Source organism: Seriola aureovittata, chromosome 12 (genome assembly GCF_021018895.1).
Source record: "Seriola aureovittata isolate HTS-2021-v1 ecotype China chromosome 12, ASM2101889v1, whole genome shotgun sequence".
Classification (NCBI taxonomy): Eukaryota; Metazoa; Chordata; class Actinopteri; order Carangiformes; family Carangidae; genus Seriola; species Seriola aureovittata.
The window spans coordinates 10,589,760-10,607,927 of record NC_079375.1 but is presented as its reverse complement, the minus strand read 5'-3'; the positions used below and the strand labels follow the sequence as shown (position 1 = coordinate 10,607,927).

General features: G+C 39.6%; 1 protein-coding gene across 7 annotated transcripts in view; it reads right to left on the bottom strand.

Moving 5' to 3' along the window:
* pde1cb (phosphodiesterase 1C, calmodulin-dependent b) overlaps positions 1-18,168 on the bottom strand; it is a 91,304-nt gene that overhangs the window by 37,004 nt on the left and 36,132 nt on the right. The window lies entirely within an intron of this gene.

The window sequence follows — 18,168 nt, the reverse complement described above, 5'->3', positions numbered from 1 at the left end:
GCGTGAGTTACATAATCTGAGAGATTAAAGGATGCATTCCATTTCCAGCACAGGTCTATAGGAGACAGAGGCACAAAGAAAATGTGTAAGTAAAGTAAACTCCTTTGCTGTCAGAACAGATATTTGTTGCCATGAACTGACAAAGTGATACTATGACACAGTAAATGTTTTATGACCCAATACATCTTAACCAGACTGGTTAAGTGTAAAACCTAAAAGTAAACATTTCCTTTTCCCCAAATGTCGTAGTCTACGTTTTTGAGTCACTGACAAAATCTGAGTTGTTGCTGATGATTCAGTTGTCATGCAGGGTATATTACAATATGTAACTTTTTTACATTAAAATGTCAAAATGACTTGAGTTTTGTTATATATTTTGTTGAGGGGTTTTCTTTTTCTTCTTATTATTATTATCATTATGTTTCCAGCAATTTTCAAACCTAGAAAAATCTGTGATTTCACTTATGGTCAATGGCATCTTCTCCTACGTGCATGTGTCGGCGTTGTGGTTGCCTGCCTGAACCTCAAAGCTGACTTTTTATCCTGTTTTAAGCCACATTGTTTAGATACGCTTTCAAAATCTTGGTAGTTTTCAACTACCTATTTTAACTGCAGGTCAGGATCTTAAGTTGAAAGAAACAAGCCAAGCAAATGTTAGGCAGCTGCGCTCCCAGATAAATGTTGAAGCTGATGTAGAAAACTTTGAAATAAAAGAGTGGCGTTGCTCTTGATATTCATGAGAGCGCTCTGCTGTTATGTAGTGAGAGAGGTTAAATGAATTTTTATTTCACTGTGTATGTCAGGGTACAGAACCAAACTGAAAGCTCTAGTACCTTTAATTATTGAAAATACTGCTTTTTAACATTTTCTGTTGTAAAATAGGTCTCATATGTCCATGGTCCATGATGTTTGGTCATCTGTTCTGTTCATTCAGTGTTGTCCACCATGTCTCCACTTCATAACAGGGTCATTAAAGGCCAGTAATTCACTTACAAAAACTTAATAAGAAAAGACCAGATCTTCCAAGGTCGCTGAATTCCCATGTCAGATGAGTCATGCAGAGTAGAGATATGTGTCTGTCTCTGTCAGACACACACACTGAGTACACACATACACTCATATAAAGTTGTGAAGCTGCAGGCAGTGGTAGAATTTGCAAAAAGCAATTTTGAAAGCATACGATTCACCGATTCAAGTCCCTGCAACTGGCTTTAGGAATGCACAGTGCGGAAAAGCCCCCCCCCCCCGATGCCTCTGAGCAAACCACTTAACCCCAAGCTGCTTTATTAATGCTGCTCAGTGGCCAACAGTATAAAAACTGTAGAAATATCAGTAATGTGTTGCTGAAAACACAACAACCAAACCCCAGAACTAATTAAGGGTTAAAAACCATCTCTCCAGTCACAAATACAAGATACTCCCATTCCACAATTAGATCTAATTGCTATGCAACACTTGAAACTTCTTAATGACCTTAGAATAGCGATTAACCCAGAAACACTCTGGTTTCACAATCAGATGTTATTCTTAGGAATCTTTCCAGCACTGATTAGCTAGCACCACACTGGATGCCAGCAGCAGGTGTTGTCATTGTCAAATGCTATCGCTAGGCTAATGATTTAAACTTTTTTTTTTTTTTTCCCCAACCTGACAGGCCCATGTGGGCACAGGAAACTCAAATCTCTGAACAATAACAACCAATCTAGGACAACTGAGATGTGTGAAAAAAACCTCTCTCGTGCTGCGGAAAGTGAGACGCCTTGGAGAACGATTCAAAAACACATTTACAGTTAAAGACTTTGGAGTAAACAAGATGAAGTGACACAGTCATTTGAACAAAGCCGTTACACAGGCAGATGGAGGAAGGTTCACTGATACGGAATAAGTATTTGTGCAAGACCCAATTAGATGAGAAGTAACTTCCTCACTTGATCATAGATGAGATTTAATTAATCAAATTGTGCAGCGCAAAAAGGGCTGTTTCAGTGGCAAGCAGCGGGATGCACATCTCCAAAAATTTAAACAACTCGTTGCTGCACTGTTCTTTGAAGTCCTGGATTTGTTTTAATGGAGGACGTTGTTCATCTCATTCTGTGATGCATTTCATTCTCGCTGAACTCCTCCTTAAGCAGCTTGTCAAAGCCTTTGGGCATTTGGACTCCCATATGCTCTTGTCAAAGTTTCTCCGTAAGCTCAGAGGCCTCAACTACAACTTTTGAATTTTTTGTTTTCCATATGCTGCTTTATTCTCCTCCTCTTACTTCCATTTACATGTGGATTTGTGCTTCCATAACTGAGGAGCCTCACTTCACTGCGTTTCTTTTCAAGGTCCTTTGTTTTAGAATAGAGGACGTTGCTGATATAATTCCTCTTTAAACAGCTCGTCAAAGCCTTTGAGCCTTTTCATCTCCTCTGGCAGATGGGGTTTGACATACAACTCTGCATTCAAGTCCTTTTCTGCTTCAAGCATTTGTTTAGAGCTCCTGCCTAAGTCATTCCTGGTGACCACGTCAGTCTCTTATTTCAGGCTCTTGTTTGTCGTCACGCAAGGTCTCTTTCTCCTTCACCCCCCAGGTGACCAGGAACAGGGTCTCCTTCTTTTGCCCTCAGGCCTTATATTTCGTGCAGAATTCGTGGGCTATGATGTTTTTCTTCTTCTAGAGGAGTTCGGTGATGCCAAGGTTCATGGTTCAAGCTTTTTTGCTGTCATTTATAGATATGAATGCCATACATACAGTATGTGAAATATCACTTCTCATTGTACAGTTGCGAGGGGGTTGGCGTGTGGTGTCTCTTTATCTTTCTCTTTATTTGATTTCATCCTAAAGGTCAGTTTTTCCCAGGTTGTTTGTCTGCCTGCGTTGTTTTGTTCTTGTGTCAGAGGGCCAGCATTACGTTCGAGGTCACTGATGTGTTTCTGAAGGGACTTTTTGTCTCTGTGGAGGGGGTTATTGTCCATGAAGGTCTCTGTGATTTTTGAAGAGAGCCTCATTTTTGTCTGATGAGGGCCTCTTTGTGTCTAGAAAGCACATCTTAGTGCTGGAGGAGGGAGTAGTATGTTTAGCAGAGGGACTCGAGGGGGATAAGTCTAGCCGTGGTAACTCATTTTCACTGCCAGTAAAAATGCCCATTTTTTTTGGTGTCCACTGTCCTTTATAAATGATCTGTATCTTTGTTCTCTGGTCTTTACGCGAAGAAAGAATTACTGTAATAATAGAAGATGTCTCAATAAGAAGTCTGACAATATTTTTCAGTATTCCTCTCACCTTCCTCATCCTTCGCACCGCATTGATGGTCGCCTTCACTTCCTCACCCTCTACACCTTCATCATCTTAACTGGTTCTATGCCATTACATCTTCCTGCTCACCCTCTGCTGACTCTGTTCTGAGGACAGATTCCTCCACAAACGTGAATACGGAACTGAAGTTAACCGTTTAAAGTCGTCTGTTATGAAGATCCTAAAATTATGTTAAAAAGATATGAGCAGATAAATGTGATTTTTTTTTTTTTATGTTGATCTTAATGCTACTCAAGGAAACTCTGGCCCCATTTACACTTGTCATTTCAAGTGTCTTATATCCAGATGGGATTTTAGACATGTTCATTTACACTTATATATGTATAAGTACAGGCATCGCCACCGGCCAGATCACAAATCTGACTGCAATCTGTTTTTTTTTTTTTTTTTGTGGTTTTCTCGATCTACTTGCAAATAAGGGTCAGAGTAACTCCATGTTTGAAGAAAAATACCTTATGCACAGTTAAATGAATGACTAAACGATGAAAATATGATCCCAATCAATACGACAGACTGAACAGACTGTTTTCTCGTGACTGGTGTGGGGGCATGGTGGTCTTAAAATCTTAAAAGCCTCAGTCACACCTCCCTGGTTGAAAATGCCAACACGGTCTAACTTCATCACTGCAGAAAATAATATAAAATGGTCTGTTACTAAACATGGTCAATAGATAACCATCAACAACAAAATAAAATAACCTTTCAAAACCTGTAACCTGTAAATAAAGTGAATCTAAGACGTCGAAGCACAGGGTTGAAAACACTCATTTGTACGCTGCAGTCACACCTTTTGAAATAGGCTGTTCTGAAATAGTTACATAATTAGTGTAATTATAATTAGTGTATAATTATTATAAATCTTTTTAAAGCAAACTTTTATTTGAACGTGTATGATTGGAAATGTACATGATGTATGTATTCCAGCTTTCCAGCTCAACCACGGCAGAGAAACGTACAAGACATAAGACTGAGTAAGACTGCGCAATGTTTAGTGAGACTCCAGGGAGAGTCCAGCGAGGGAAATTGGGAAAGTTTGCTATAAAAGAGCATCACAATTGATTTTGACTGTCCTTTCATGGATGATTTCAGTATGTGTGCTATCACATGTTGGGAGCCCAGAAGCCCTGAGAACTGCAGATGTGAAGGTCACTGAGAGATGAAGAGGGGGCTGGGCTGACATAACCTTGTACTGTACTTATTGTAAAGGTAGACACATCCCTGAAGCAAAACAATGACAAAGGTGACACACACACACACACACACACACACACACACACACACACAGGCCAGACCACAGCGCTAACTCAATGAAATAGGAGAGGTATAAAAAAATAGTGCTTTCAATTAGATTACGTGTTTGACTCTAAGCCAGAACATAATAACAGATAGTGCATAAATGCCCTGAAAATCTATCAGAGATTATTACAGCAGTAATCCAGACATAGTGATGGCCAACTATGGCTGCTGCAGTGTTACTATGACAATGGGAGCAGGTGTAACAACACAGAAACAAAAGGTATATCCCAAACACTGTGTCATATCCTCTTAACCTCAGTGTTAGAGATCCACACATGGAAAGATAATTCAAGATTCAAGTTCATTCTAAAACACAAAGAGGAAAAGAGAAAGAACGGGGGGGGGGGGGGGCAAACACAGTTGTCTCTGCCCTTGTCCTTGTCACACACACACACACACACACACACACACACACACAGCCACACACACACAACCACACACACACACACACACACAACCACACGGATAGATCAATAAAAGCTGAAAAGTGGTGCACTGTGGTGAGTGATCATCACTGGTCTGTCCTTCAACCCCTGGACAAACAAGGACACCAGAGTGCACTTTATTTGGGCAATGGGCCACTTCACACAGGCATAGTACACTGACACAGACACATACACACACAAACACATACAGAAAAGACCTTGCAACCACAGCCTTTATTCCCAAAGATCCATTATTCAGCCCATTTTACGAGCCTCACATATGGGCATTTCAGTATTTCAGCGCCCATTTTAGCGCCCATTATAGTGCAGTGTACAGTGTGGTAAATCATAACAAATGTATGTGAGCAAGCTGAGCCTTCCTACAGGGTTCACTGAAAAGCTCATGAAAACATACCTATTGAGTTACGAATTTCTTCTTCATACTATGTGTATATATGCCCTTGGATTATGTGTGCAACAAAAAAACTGTGCCCGATAGTCAGGAAGGAATATGGTTTTATCCTGAATCGCACTGTTAACCCTGAGTCTCAGTTATTGACGATAAGTTTTCAATCTTCTCTGTCCAAGCTGGTAATGTGGAAGGAGAGTACAAATTAACATGTAAATAATTAATAGAGTAGTTAAATAATTTAGATGGATTGTAAAAAAAAAAAAAAAAAAAAAAAAAAAATTAAACATTGATTCATTTTTCTTCTCCCATTTATCATTTCACTGCTTTTTATTTTTCAACTCTCCTATTTTCTCAATTGAAGCACACACTAAATGAGTCCCCTATTTCTCATTCTGGCTAAAATAACATATTTCTCTTCACTTAATGAGACATTGTCTAAGCAGTGATAGCTTATGTGCTTTCGGGAGTCTACTGTAACATTCTCGCACAGATACTACTGCAGCCGCAGTTTTCCTGGTCCGTTCCCATTTTCTGAGCTTTGTTGGAACAAATCGACTCTAAAACATGCGCTGATGCCACAACTTGAATTTCTTCGACCAAAGCGTCACAGCTTTAAATGAACTCATCAGTGTGGACACTGTGGGAGTGAGACTACTTTCTTCTCAGGTGGATTTCATTCTCATACACACCGATCAATCACATGTGCATCAGAGTGTACACTGTATATTCTCTTTAGAGTCCGCCATGAGCAAACAGTCACACAAGGAGACATCCGTTACACAATTCTCCTGAACAAAACTCACGTTGCTCTTGTTGCCATGTTTGCTATCCTTGAAAAAGTCTTGGTCTTGTGCAGCTGTGGGTAAATCGAGCTATAAATTCAGGCCTGTTCTTTAGAGGGTGTCTCAACTCACTCTGGGTGATGTACGGAATCACTAACAGAGGTGAATAAACAACAGTAAAAGTGGCAGGTGCACAAAGCGGGCAAACCACAAAAGTAATTCCTGACATTAACTGACTGCGGTACTATAAATGATAACGGTTAAAGTATTCAGGGCTTGGATTTTTCTTGATACGAGAGTTCTCTTCTCAACTCTGCTCCATACTACTCTCTACGGACCGGTCTCTGACTGTCGAGCGATAAAGCAGCATACACTCTTGGCTTTGTGGTTCCACAGTAACTTTACCCAAAATCTAATGAAAGGAGTAATTCCCTCTAACCTCTGTGACTCCTTCAGACACTGTCTGTACATGACAACACTTGACCACTGTTGCTAAAGAAATCCAGTGATGCAAACTACTGCATTAGTTGTGTTTTGTGAGTTCTCTAACTCATTTGAATAAAGGATGTTCTCTATTTTGACTTTTGCTCTGGTTTGTATCAGTGGATAATGTGGGTATGCTTTCAATTCAGCACAAAGTGATTGTCTTGATTTGTAACTACTGTGTTCATCAGTATTAATGTTCTTATCCTGGAGAAGCCTGTTTGCCAAAACATGTGCTGCTTTCCATTCTCTTTATTTAATGTCTCCATGTGAGCCAGCACCTCACTGGGATAAGTGTACATCTTCCCTCAGATTTTAAAGAAACAATTATCATCAGCATTATCCTGAAAGTTAAAACAAGGAGAAACAATAGCAGCCCTGTAGCTACTTGATGAGTTTGCTCTCATAAGTCACATGTAACCCGAGAGGTTTGTTTTGTGAACTGGTAATATACATAAGAATACACAAGTGTGGTCCTACTTCAGTGGCGATTGATTAGTGTTATTGATTATTGTTAGTTTAGTTAGAGTCGCACTGTTGGTTTGTAGGGACTTTATTACAGCAAAAGACAAACTGGCAAGTCACAGAGTAAAAGCCAGTACCATTTTATAGACTGAGATTTTTGTAGCTGTAAAATGAGCTATTTTCCTGTGATTATTCAACATAAAGCTCAAATGGTGGTGTGCAAAACGGTCTAATACGGGTACAAACTGCCTTGATACCAGTCCTTTCATTGTATCCTGGTGTAGGATCACTTTGTCATATTCCTTTTCAAAAATCTTTCCATTTTACTAAAGAATAACAGTAGAGTAGTGGAGAAAACAATCATTCAACCAAAACCAAAAAATCCCTTCAGGCCATCATGATGAAACGCCGACTGTCTCCATTAAACACCAGGGTGACCAAAATCAGCAAATGACTCAATTAAGCTTCATCATGATCAGCGGGAACAAACAGCAGTGTGGAGATGAGAGGATTAGTCAGACTCCTCTCCATCTTCATGTCTTTGATGCTACCCTGAAGGCCACTCATTTCCTTCAGATTGTTGGACTGGGAGGTCTCAGTTAGACACAACCACCTTTTCTGTTGTTTCTACAGCTCTCTTGAGCAAGATAAAGATCTTACATTAAATGTTTTAAAACATCTGTCTTTAGGCCTCTCAGTGCTGCAGTATAATTAATTCAACATGGTATTATGTGTATAACCCCTCTATTAGCTAGTCCTGATTACTCCTGTATGTTTCTGTATCTGTGGGAGTGCAAAGGGGATTACGCATGTAGAGCATCAACTAATAAGTGTAGATCATATTGTACATTGGTCCCAGGATGTGTGTGTGTGTGTGTGCGTTCACTAAAGGAGGATACAAATGGAGAAAATATATAATGACTCATTCTGCACCAAAGTAGCATTTGTCACAGTACACCACTTTTCATGGGCACAGTGACGAATTGACAAACTCCCTGTGGAAGCACCACTATCCCAGTAAGTATTTTAGGGTTACACTTTACTATATGCCCCTATTTAGCATTTATAAGCAGTGTATTAAGAAACAAATAGTAATAATTAATAATAGGGGTGTCGCGATATGACAATATTGGCACATGTTATACTTTGTGGATGGTTTTGTTTATCATATATTTTGTTCATCTGGTTGCCTTTAAACTGTCCATTAAGTGTAACTGTTCTTTTTGTACAGTTATAATTACAGACTCTCTCTCCGCCACGCTACGCTTCTATTCGAGTCCAATACATTTGACAAAAAATAGACAAAACACAAAATAAACAAAGTTAAAGTAATTTTGACTGATAGCTTTTTGTTAACTGCGTTACCACATTAGGTTATGTGTCAGGGCTTAAATTAAATGTCATTGAGGAAATGCAGAATATGAATGACTAAAGCAAACCATGCAGTCCGCTTGAGCGTTAGTGTGTAACAGTGAACTACTGTACTGACAGTTTATTATCTGGAGAGGATGTTTGGTCCGACGTGTCCAAAAGCGCGTTAAGAAAATGACGACAGAAAACAGAGACCCAACTGCGTCACTGCTGTGATTCCCAGCATTCCTCTTAGATTAACATCAAAGCAAACACTGGCAGGTTTATTCACATACTCACACACACACATGCACACACATACACACACACACACATACACACACATACACACACACACACGCACACACACACACACACACACACACAAAAGCCAGGTATGATGAATACTTGCAAACACACACACAAACAGAGTCACACAGCCAAAGTCTTTATTAATCTTTCCATATTTGACAAAGGAGCTTTCTACCAAGTGACAAACAACAACATGTTTCACTTTAAACTGCCAAATCCTTCACTGTCCACTGTTTACATAACAGCTTGCTGCAAAGCACCACATCACTAATCAAGCCATTATCTACTTGGCTACTATCCAATAGCGGCTGAAAGCTTTATTCAAAAAAGTGAAAAGTTAGGTTAATGCTTTTAATCTACTGTTTTGATTTACCTGTAGGAATATGCCTATTAACAAAGCAGCAAACAAGCTGCCAATGCTGGCAGATACTGTAAAAGGTGGTTACAACTACAATAAGAGCATCAATATAAGGTATAAAATAATGTAAACCAATATATTAACCCTGCAGTAAATACTTCAGTTTTTGAGCTGACGATTTTGAGTTTTTTTGACTCAGTTTTATTGCACCGCTCCCAGCACTTCCTGTCCCCCAGCAGTTGGGGGACAACATATTAGGTTCATCTGGCAACATTGTATTGGATGGATTTTTGTGCCTGCTAACCACCAGAACAAATATTCCCTGTAATCAATCCAGTCTGTGATTCATATCCAAGTGAGAGACATTACATCCAGTCCTGTCTGCGAAATACTGCATGAGGACGTGTCTGTTTGAGAAACTGAAAATCCAGTTATGTTTTGAACCAAAAACACTTTCCTCTTGTTTAGATCAGGCTCTGCCCCAGACTTTTATCTAACTTTTTCCATGTTCTGGTTATGCAAGGTCTGTCAGAGCTACAGCCCGTACTTCCATAGCGCTGGAAAGCTCAGTACATATAAAGCTTGCCTCGACGAATCTCATGCATTCTTCTTGGCTTTACACACCTCTGCTTTAGAAAAATCCTATTTTGCAAACATGGTCTTTCACATTGGTTACGACAGAGGCTGTGGGCCGCAGAAAGAAATCTGAATACTCTATATGTGAAGTCTGAGGCTCCCACTAGAGCCGTAATGACTGGGTTAGCTGGAGATGAATGAGGTGAGGCGATAGATAGCTGAATGGAAAGAAAAACATATACACACACACACACATACACATACACACACAGGCGCACACTTATACAGATGGCCGCAGGGCATCACGCAGGAGCACACATTCAGCATACAAAACACTATGAGCACAGCCACATTCTCACACAGCGTGACCAAATGTGAAAAACACAAATAGTTACACATTCCTGCTCTGTCTCTTTTTATCTACCTGGGGTAATACCTTTTGGACGAATAGTCAGCAGGAACAGGGTAGAGGTGGGATGGAGAGGAGAGGCTGAGGCGGCATTGAAGGAAGGCTGGATATAAACAACCAGATTAAGGAGACAATCTGCCCCATAAATCTGCAATATTATCTGCTGTAGGCAGCAAGGAAGGGGAAGCCTCGTGAGCTGGGCTGGCACCAAGAAAGCCTGTGACGTTTATGCTCTCATCTTTGCCGTAGCCTCAACTTAGGATAAAAGCCTATCATTTAGGCTTTGTAATCAATCTTCAGAATGGTAATACACTTAGTAGCTCAATAATGGAGGTAGGCAAAGAGGAAGAAAATAATCAGTGTAGAAGCCCTTTGCTGAAGAATGGAAATACGGTACTTGCGCATACAGTAACCCGCTTCTGATGTCACTTGATGATAAGCAAAGCAAAAAAAAAAAAAAAAAATCAATTTGAAAGTGATTCGCCTCATTGTGTGCAGCCTTTGAGGGGTATTGTTTGACCTGAATGGAAAATCCAACACAGGCAGCTGTTTGTATATATATGCACATGTTGCATATGTGCAGATATTGTATATCAGAGAATGTGTTTTTAGTTTGTGCATGTGTACTGATGCACAAACTGAAATGTGTCCCTCGGCACCTGCGTGGTTTAGAAAACTGCAACGTGGCGTGAATCATGCTAACTGAGGTGGTTACCTCAGAAAAGAAAGGAGCACTTGATGTGGAGGAAAAGGGAAAAAAGAGGAGTGTGTGGGGGGGGGGTGATCGGTTGAGAAGAATGTAATTAGCCGAAGCTTGGAGATTCGTTTGAGACGCGCAATTACCCATCTAATCATCAGGTAGTAGGAGAGAGGAGGGGATGGGGTAAAGGGAGGAAGGAGGTGGAGAAAGATGGAGTTGAGAAAGGAAAAAGCAAGAGAGGCATGATCATCAATGTACCTGTGCTGTAAACCCCGGTAAGAAAACAGCCACAAAATGACATTTCCCCCAGAAAAGCCACTTGTAGTCATTTTATAATAATGAAGCATCCAAAAATCATAAGTTTACCGCGGCTGTACTGCAAAGAATACACGGACAAAAACTGGTACACACTGGGAACCCAACAAAAACAAGCCACAACTCAATATCTCAACTAGAAAACAATTACAGAGGAAATGGAGGTCCTGAGTTCTCTCAGCTGCACTGCTGTCTGTCTAAAGCCAAACAGACTGGAATAAAGAACACATGCCTCTGTTTGCTTTTTTTCCCCATCAAAACACTTCTTCTAAGTTAAGTTTGGATAGTTTACTCCTTTAACGTACAAGAGACTAAGTAGGTAGGTGGCATATCATGATACAGCTACACTCATCATACCCACAGTATAATGAAAAAGCAACACTTTTTTATTGTTCTATTCTCCATCAAACTAAATCTTGGAAATGATCATTTAGATCACATTTCCTTATGTTTATTTAGTGAAATCATCAGTGGTAATGAAGTGTTTTCATCCATGCAATACTTTGTTTAGTCAGACAAAAAAGGACTTGAGTTGGCGTCTCACTTGGTAAAAACAAAAACTCAAAATATTGCAAAAAAGTTTTTATGCTTGGCTGAAGATTTGTAGTAACAGTCAATATTTAAAGTGAGACTGTTTCTCGATAGAGCCTGGAGTGGCATCTTTGCTTCTAATTTTTATTTTGAATTGATTAACAGCGTGCAACATCGTCTCAATCTGAGCTCATCATCATCTTTATTGCCACTGTAATTTATGCTCCTTAATTGCTCAAGAGACAATTACTTCTTTTACGAGATATGATTGTATTTGTTCCTGTATTTGTTGCAATATTGCGTCGTTGCCCCAAATGAATCATCTCCAATAAGTGTCTCGATAGCTGTGGTGACTGACGAATGGCCCTGAGCAACAGAAAAGAGAGACAGAGAGGCTCGGGTAATGGCATCTTGTGGACTGTTCTTGAAAGGCAGCCTGGAAGATTTGCTCCCTGATTACCGACATTAACCAAAGAGCTCAATTTTCCCTCGTGACACTTAGCCTGACAATATCTGTCCTCCGCTCTATTGCTCTTGCTCGTTTTTTCCCCTCCGGTTTTTCTTCATTCACTGTTCACTCTGTTGGTATTTTTATGGAAATATTATTTTCTAGAGTTAAATTACTGTCCTGCTGTACTACATGGACCCGAGCTACTTACTGGCATGTTAACGTATGAGAACCCTTTGGCATTATCTGGTTTTCTGCATTAATCTGTCATAAAATCGTATCTGATCTTCATAAGTCACAAGTCTAGACAAACACAATGTGCTTACGCTAATTACACACAAACAATCACAATAATTTGTGTCTCGATTAAATGCACTCATTAAACATTCTAAGTGTTGGGGGTAAAAAGTAAGTGAATGCTTGGCTTTAATAACAACAATAACAAGAACCTCAAACTTGGGCTCAGCCATATTCTCAGGATGTGTGGTGTGAGCGGCTCTCTTCGGGTCATTCCACAGTATCTCTGTTGGTTTAAGCTCTGGGCTCTGACTCCTAAAGGTGGATTTTGTTTATTTGAAGTCGTTCTGTCGTAGATTTACTTCAGTGTTTATAGTCATTGTCCTGCTGGTTTATTGCCCTACTCAACTTCTACTGAGCTTCAGTCTCAGGAGTTTTGAACGCTAGTTGGATGATTCTTGCTATCTTTGTGAGGAAGATTTGTAGATGAAAGGCACTCTTACAAAACACACCACACCAGAACAGTTGCTTCTCAACAGCAGCCAGTAGTTCTTCCCTCATTGATCGCTGAGTGGTCCGAACCACTGTCATAATACGGCCACAAGCCAATCACTTGGAGCTTGGCAAGAGGTTTGCTAACTCATGACTCCAATAAGCTTCTGCTGATGTCATTAGTCAAGGGCTTTACACTTTACTTTTTCCTTCCTACACTGTGAACGTTTGATTCATACATGATTGTAACTTCGATGAATATCTGACCATATTCTAACACAAACGCTATTGTTCCAAAGCGTTCACTTACTTTTTCTTGCCACTGTACCTGTGAATGCATAAATAAATGCATTACATTTTGTATCTGAAAATTCACAGTTTGATTGATTAATTTTGGATTACATTACATTTTTGTATAATTAATGGTCATTTATGGTCTGGTCTGTATTTTCCAGGGCCAAAGCCAGGATATTAGAACTACACCACTCTTCCACCCCAAAAGCAAAAAAAGTCTTAGTTGTAACCTTTTACAACTAAGACTTCTTGATTATCTTTGATCATTTATTTTGTATTCACTGAATTAACTATTCGATTTTATTTTCTGTTAATCAGGAATAAATGTTTGATGAATAATTACTGAATCTTTTATTTAGGTGTTATTTAGTCATACAATTTTGATAATAATATTGTAAAATACAGGGTCTAAAAATACAGGAATTAGCATATACATAGTATATATAGTTTTTAAAACGTGAAATGTAAATTATCAACATGTTGCTAAAACTACAAATTTCCCGAAAAAATTCACAGGACATGACCTCGGTGCCCTCAGTGGTGCGTAACGCCCGGGTGTTTTCCACTGTACTGAGATGTTTATATCTTTTCATTTGTTCACAAAGTTTCTGTAGGTGGTACTTTCTTCTATCACTGTCTCTGGAAAAGAAAAGAAAAGAAATACTTAAATACTTCTTATCCTGCAGATGCTTCATGCAACGGAAAAATAAATCTTCCTAACACTTGGTATTTAGATCATCAAATGTCAAGTTATTATTACAGTAAGTGATGGAGAGAAGAGCAACATAATTTTCTAATTATTAACAAAAATAACTAAGTAAGTAAATAAAAAGGTTTAGTTAGAAAAATAATCGCTCCTGCAAATGTTCTTAAGTAGAGCTGGAGACTTGAGTCAGGCTATAGAGTCACAAATGAGAATTTGAGACTTGGATTGAAACCTGACTTCTGACTTAATACTCAAAAGCAAAAAAATCTATTTCATGCAAGTGCTTGAGACGTGACTTGGACTCATTGCACTCATGGATGTGCAAATCAAAGCTAAAATGATCCACATACAAACACAGACATTGCCGCTTCCCTTAAAGCCCAGTACTTCTGGTACATAGGCGTATTGAAAAACACACGTTGAGTGTTTGAAGACTGGAGCAAAGTGGAGGGGACCAGGCCTTAGATGCCCGAGCAGCCCGAGTCATTACTGCCACTGAAACCATGTACTGTATCCCTGCAATGCTTCCATGGCTGCAATCTGAACAAACACAGCAGTCCTGGGAGAGCGAAAGGAGACACAAAAACTCTCATATAAACACACACACACACACACAAACACACACACACACACACACACACACACACACACACACACACACACACACACACACACACACACACACACACACACACTCTGAACAGTGTTGGCAACTGGGCAGCCTACATAAGGCTGTTTAAGGCTGGAGGCTTGCCTGGATCAGATGGCAAAACACTTAAAGCTTTTAAAAGCTGGGCTACAAGGAATGACCACTGTAGCATATTTACAGGCTTAAGTAAAAGCCTGTTTCATTCAGTGCTGTTTTGAGGCCTTGGGATACAAAGAGATACACAAGCCATCTACTTGTTGCTTTGTTGGTGAATAATAGCTAAGTGGTTGTTCTCGGGTAATCAATGCTTTTTTTGTAAACATAACATAAAATGCTGTTTTTTTTTTCTTTCTTGCAAAGTGGAGCACATTCAGAAGCTCGAGATTAAGCTGAATCAAAGACACAAAACTTTCTCAATTGACCGCTCATTAAATCATCCCCTGGACAGTGACTGACCAGAGTGCAGGTGAAAGTTAAAATCTCTGCACCGATCTTTGCAGATTTGGAACGGTTTACAATCCGGCAATCCCAGCCAAACTTGTTATTGCCAGAGCATTACAACTGTCCTCATCTTCAAGGCCATTTCCCTTGTAACTTGCTAGACTTCACAGGAGACGCAGCATGAGCAGTATGTTAGCGGAGCAGCAGCATCAGCAGCTACAGTGCTTTGTGTGTATCTACACAGGATGTTTTCAGGCACAATATTGAGTGTAGGTCACCTGCAGCTTTTTGCAGCACTCAGAGCCCAATACATAAGGAAAGTAGTCTTGCAGTTAAGATATGCCACATTTAGGAGCGACTGTTGTGATCAACCGGTGAGGATGACTTTATGCCTGGACCCTGCAACTTTTTCTTAACAGGGTAAGTCGGAGACAGCATCAACTCCTAGAACTAACATTAGCTTACTTAGCTAGCTCGCTACAGCTACAGTTGTTTTAGCCATGAAAATTGAGGCCAGCAGGACAGAAATGAGTGGCAAATCTGCCATTGTTATCACTGTTAACTGCTGAGCCAGAATGGAAAGCTGACAGGCATAGCAACAGTAGTTAGGGGGGAGGCGGGGCTTAAAACTGTCGAAAGAGCACAGATCACAATAGTGACCATGTGATCAAAAAACAATAACCAAAATAGTAACAGGCAACTGTTTCCCTACTACCAGCACCAAACCCACATAAAACCCACAAACAAACACAGGCCTACACAGAACACCTTTTATTCCTTTACAGCCTTTCTTTCAGCTCTCTAACTCCCTTTCCATGCAAACACACACTCACACACTCCTTTCTCCCATCCCTCCATCCCTCCCCCGGTGAAGAGGGCTATCTCTCCCTCCATCTGCATGTGTGAGGGGTTGTCCTGGTGTGTCAGTAATGACAATGTCCCGGCGTTCCTCTCTGCCAATTAGCCCGGCCATAATTACACAGACACATATGGAGCTGTCAATCACCCGGCTCCTCCACACAGGAACTCACCCACCCAGCAGAGAGAGCGAGAGAGACAGAGCGACAGTGACAGAGAGAGAGAGACAGTTTCCAACAGCTAGGTCTATACCACTCCAAACGACCACACGCTGTGCCAATAAGTAGCATGAGGAGAGTTTCGTTCAATTACTCTAACTGTGCAGAAATCCCACAGTTCACAGGGAAATGCCATGAGGCAGCATTAGAGCGGCGCTTCCATCTATTCTTGTTTTGAGCTTCATTTGTGGGTTACAATTTCCTACTTACTAAATTAACACAAACGGTGTCAATGTATTCTTTAGACTGAAGCAGAAGGTGGCGCATAGTATAGAAAATAAACTGTCTTTAGTGGTTGTTTCAAGATGCTGTAAATTTAAAATTATAAAGAAAAAATTGTTGGAAGAAATATGAAGTAAACCAAAGCGGAGAACTTCTTGTGTTTACCGTCCATTGAAGAATAAAGCCGGTGATATTTCATATTTTCCTTACTGTCAAAAAAGTATAGCCTGTGTAGCCACTGTGTGATATAGCTTGTTTCTCTGTGCCATAGAGCTCTGTTGTTGAGAAAAACTATTAAAACATATGAATTAGAGGCACTGTGACACTTTCCTTCATTACAGTGAACAAACAACAATCCCACACACAGTACACCGTCCTGCTGCTGGAAATACTCACTAGGAAACCCAGTCTCTGAATGAAACTAGTCTCCAACAAATAAAAAATAATAAATAAAATCTACAGGACCCAGCTACTTACTTCTTAGTCTTTTTAAAAAAGGTTTACTACATTTTTGACCCATTTTTAAAGATTTACGTCTGCAGCAGCACTTAATGGGCCTGGGGCTGAGTGCCACATACAGAGTAGGAAAGTACTGAGAGACAGACTAACACATTCTTGGTTTTTGGTATTTTGCCTTCAGCAGTGGAAACTGGAAGCTTCCATTAGCTCACAGAGGAATAAAAAAAAGTGTCACCTGTGTGGTGACACTTTTCCTGCTCCTCTGTTGAAAATGAAATGCATTTTACATCCTTCTGTCCATTTTTGAGCTCAGTGTTTCTTGAAAACGTCTTCCAGACAATCTGTGCTACATGTCGGATGAATGTAGCCTACAGCGCTGGACTAAGTTTGTTTTTGTTAAAGGATTACCTTCAGTGTGGTTTTGTTTGACACTTATGGATATAGTGCCATACTGTAGGTTTACTTGCTTTTTTTGTTTGTTTTAAGTCTGTATATACAGTACAGTACTGCAATGAAAGCAGTGTATCGTCAGCCCATGTCGTCCGGGCATCCACTTAGTATAAAACTTGGATGAAGTTAACGTATTCATTTCTACAGTACACTTGTTATTTTACAAAAAGGTCATATTTTCCATTATAAATAAAAGCTGTAGAAAATATACATAGATTTTTTTTGGCAGTTATCAGTAATTAATTATTTTATGGTCCCATATTTTCCAGGTAGCTTGCTGGAAACTCTGCCAATAATTTCCCTACAAATGATTTTGTATTTAGCTGTAAATTACTAGGATATATCTACAGAAGGCCTATGCAATATGGTATTAAGTATAAGAGAAATGGAAAAAGTGTTAGTTGCAACAGTTATTCATTATATTAGACTTTTTAATGAAAAATAAACAACTTATAAGTGAAAATTCGTTGATAAACTGATGTCAGTATTCATTAGTTTCATAGAAATAACAAACAAAGAATCTTAATTAGTCACATTATTTAACAAGTAAGGTAACAAGTAAGGTCTGTGGAAATAACCAATAGGACCTATAGCGTATGGCGGATGGATATTGATGTCTCACTAAGAACTCATCCTCACTGACTAAAATGTTTTTTCTTAAAAACTGAAATAAAACAAGCAGCTAACACTGTAGCAGCTAACACTTCCTCCATTTCCATTATAATAAGTAGCAAATTGCATTGGCCTATCATGGAAATATCCTTGTACTTTTCATCTAAATTTGAGTCAATTTTTAGGAAATGAGAAAAAGTTCAAGGATTTCGGCTACAAATTTTCGAAACTGTAAAAATAATGCGTTACATGTTACCTCGCTAGTTGGATCCCAAATCAGATCATATACAACACATTGTAATACAGAAGTTGTTTTGTCATTTGTAGATGTGTCTTACACATCTCAGTTGTACACGGTCTCCTGGGTCC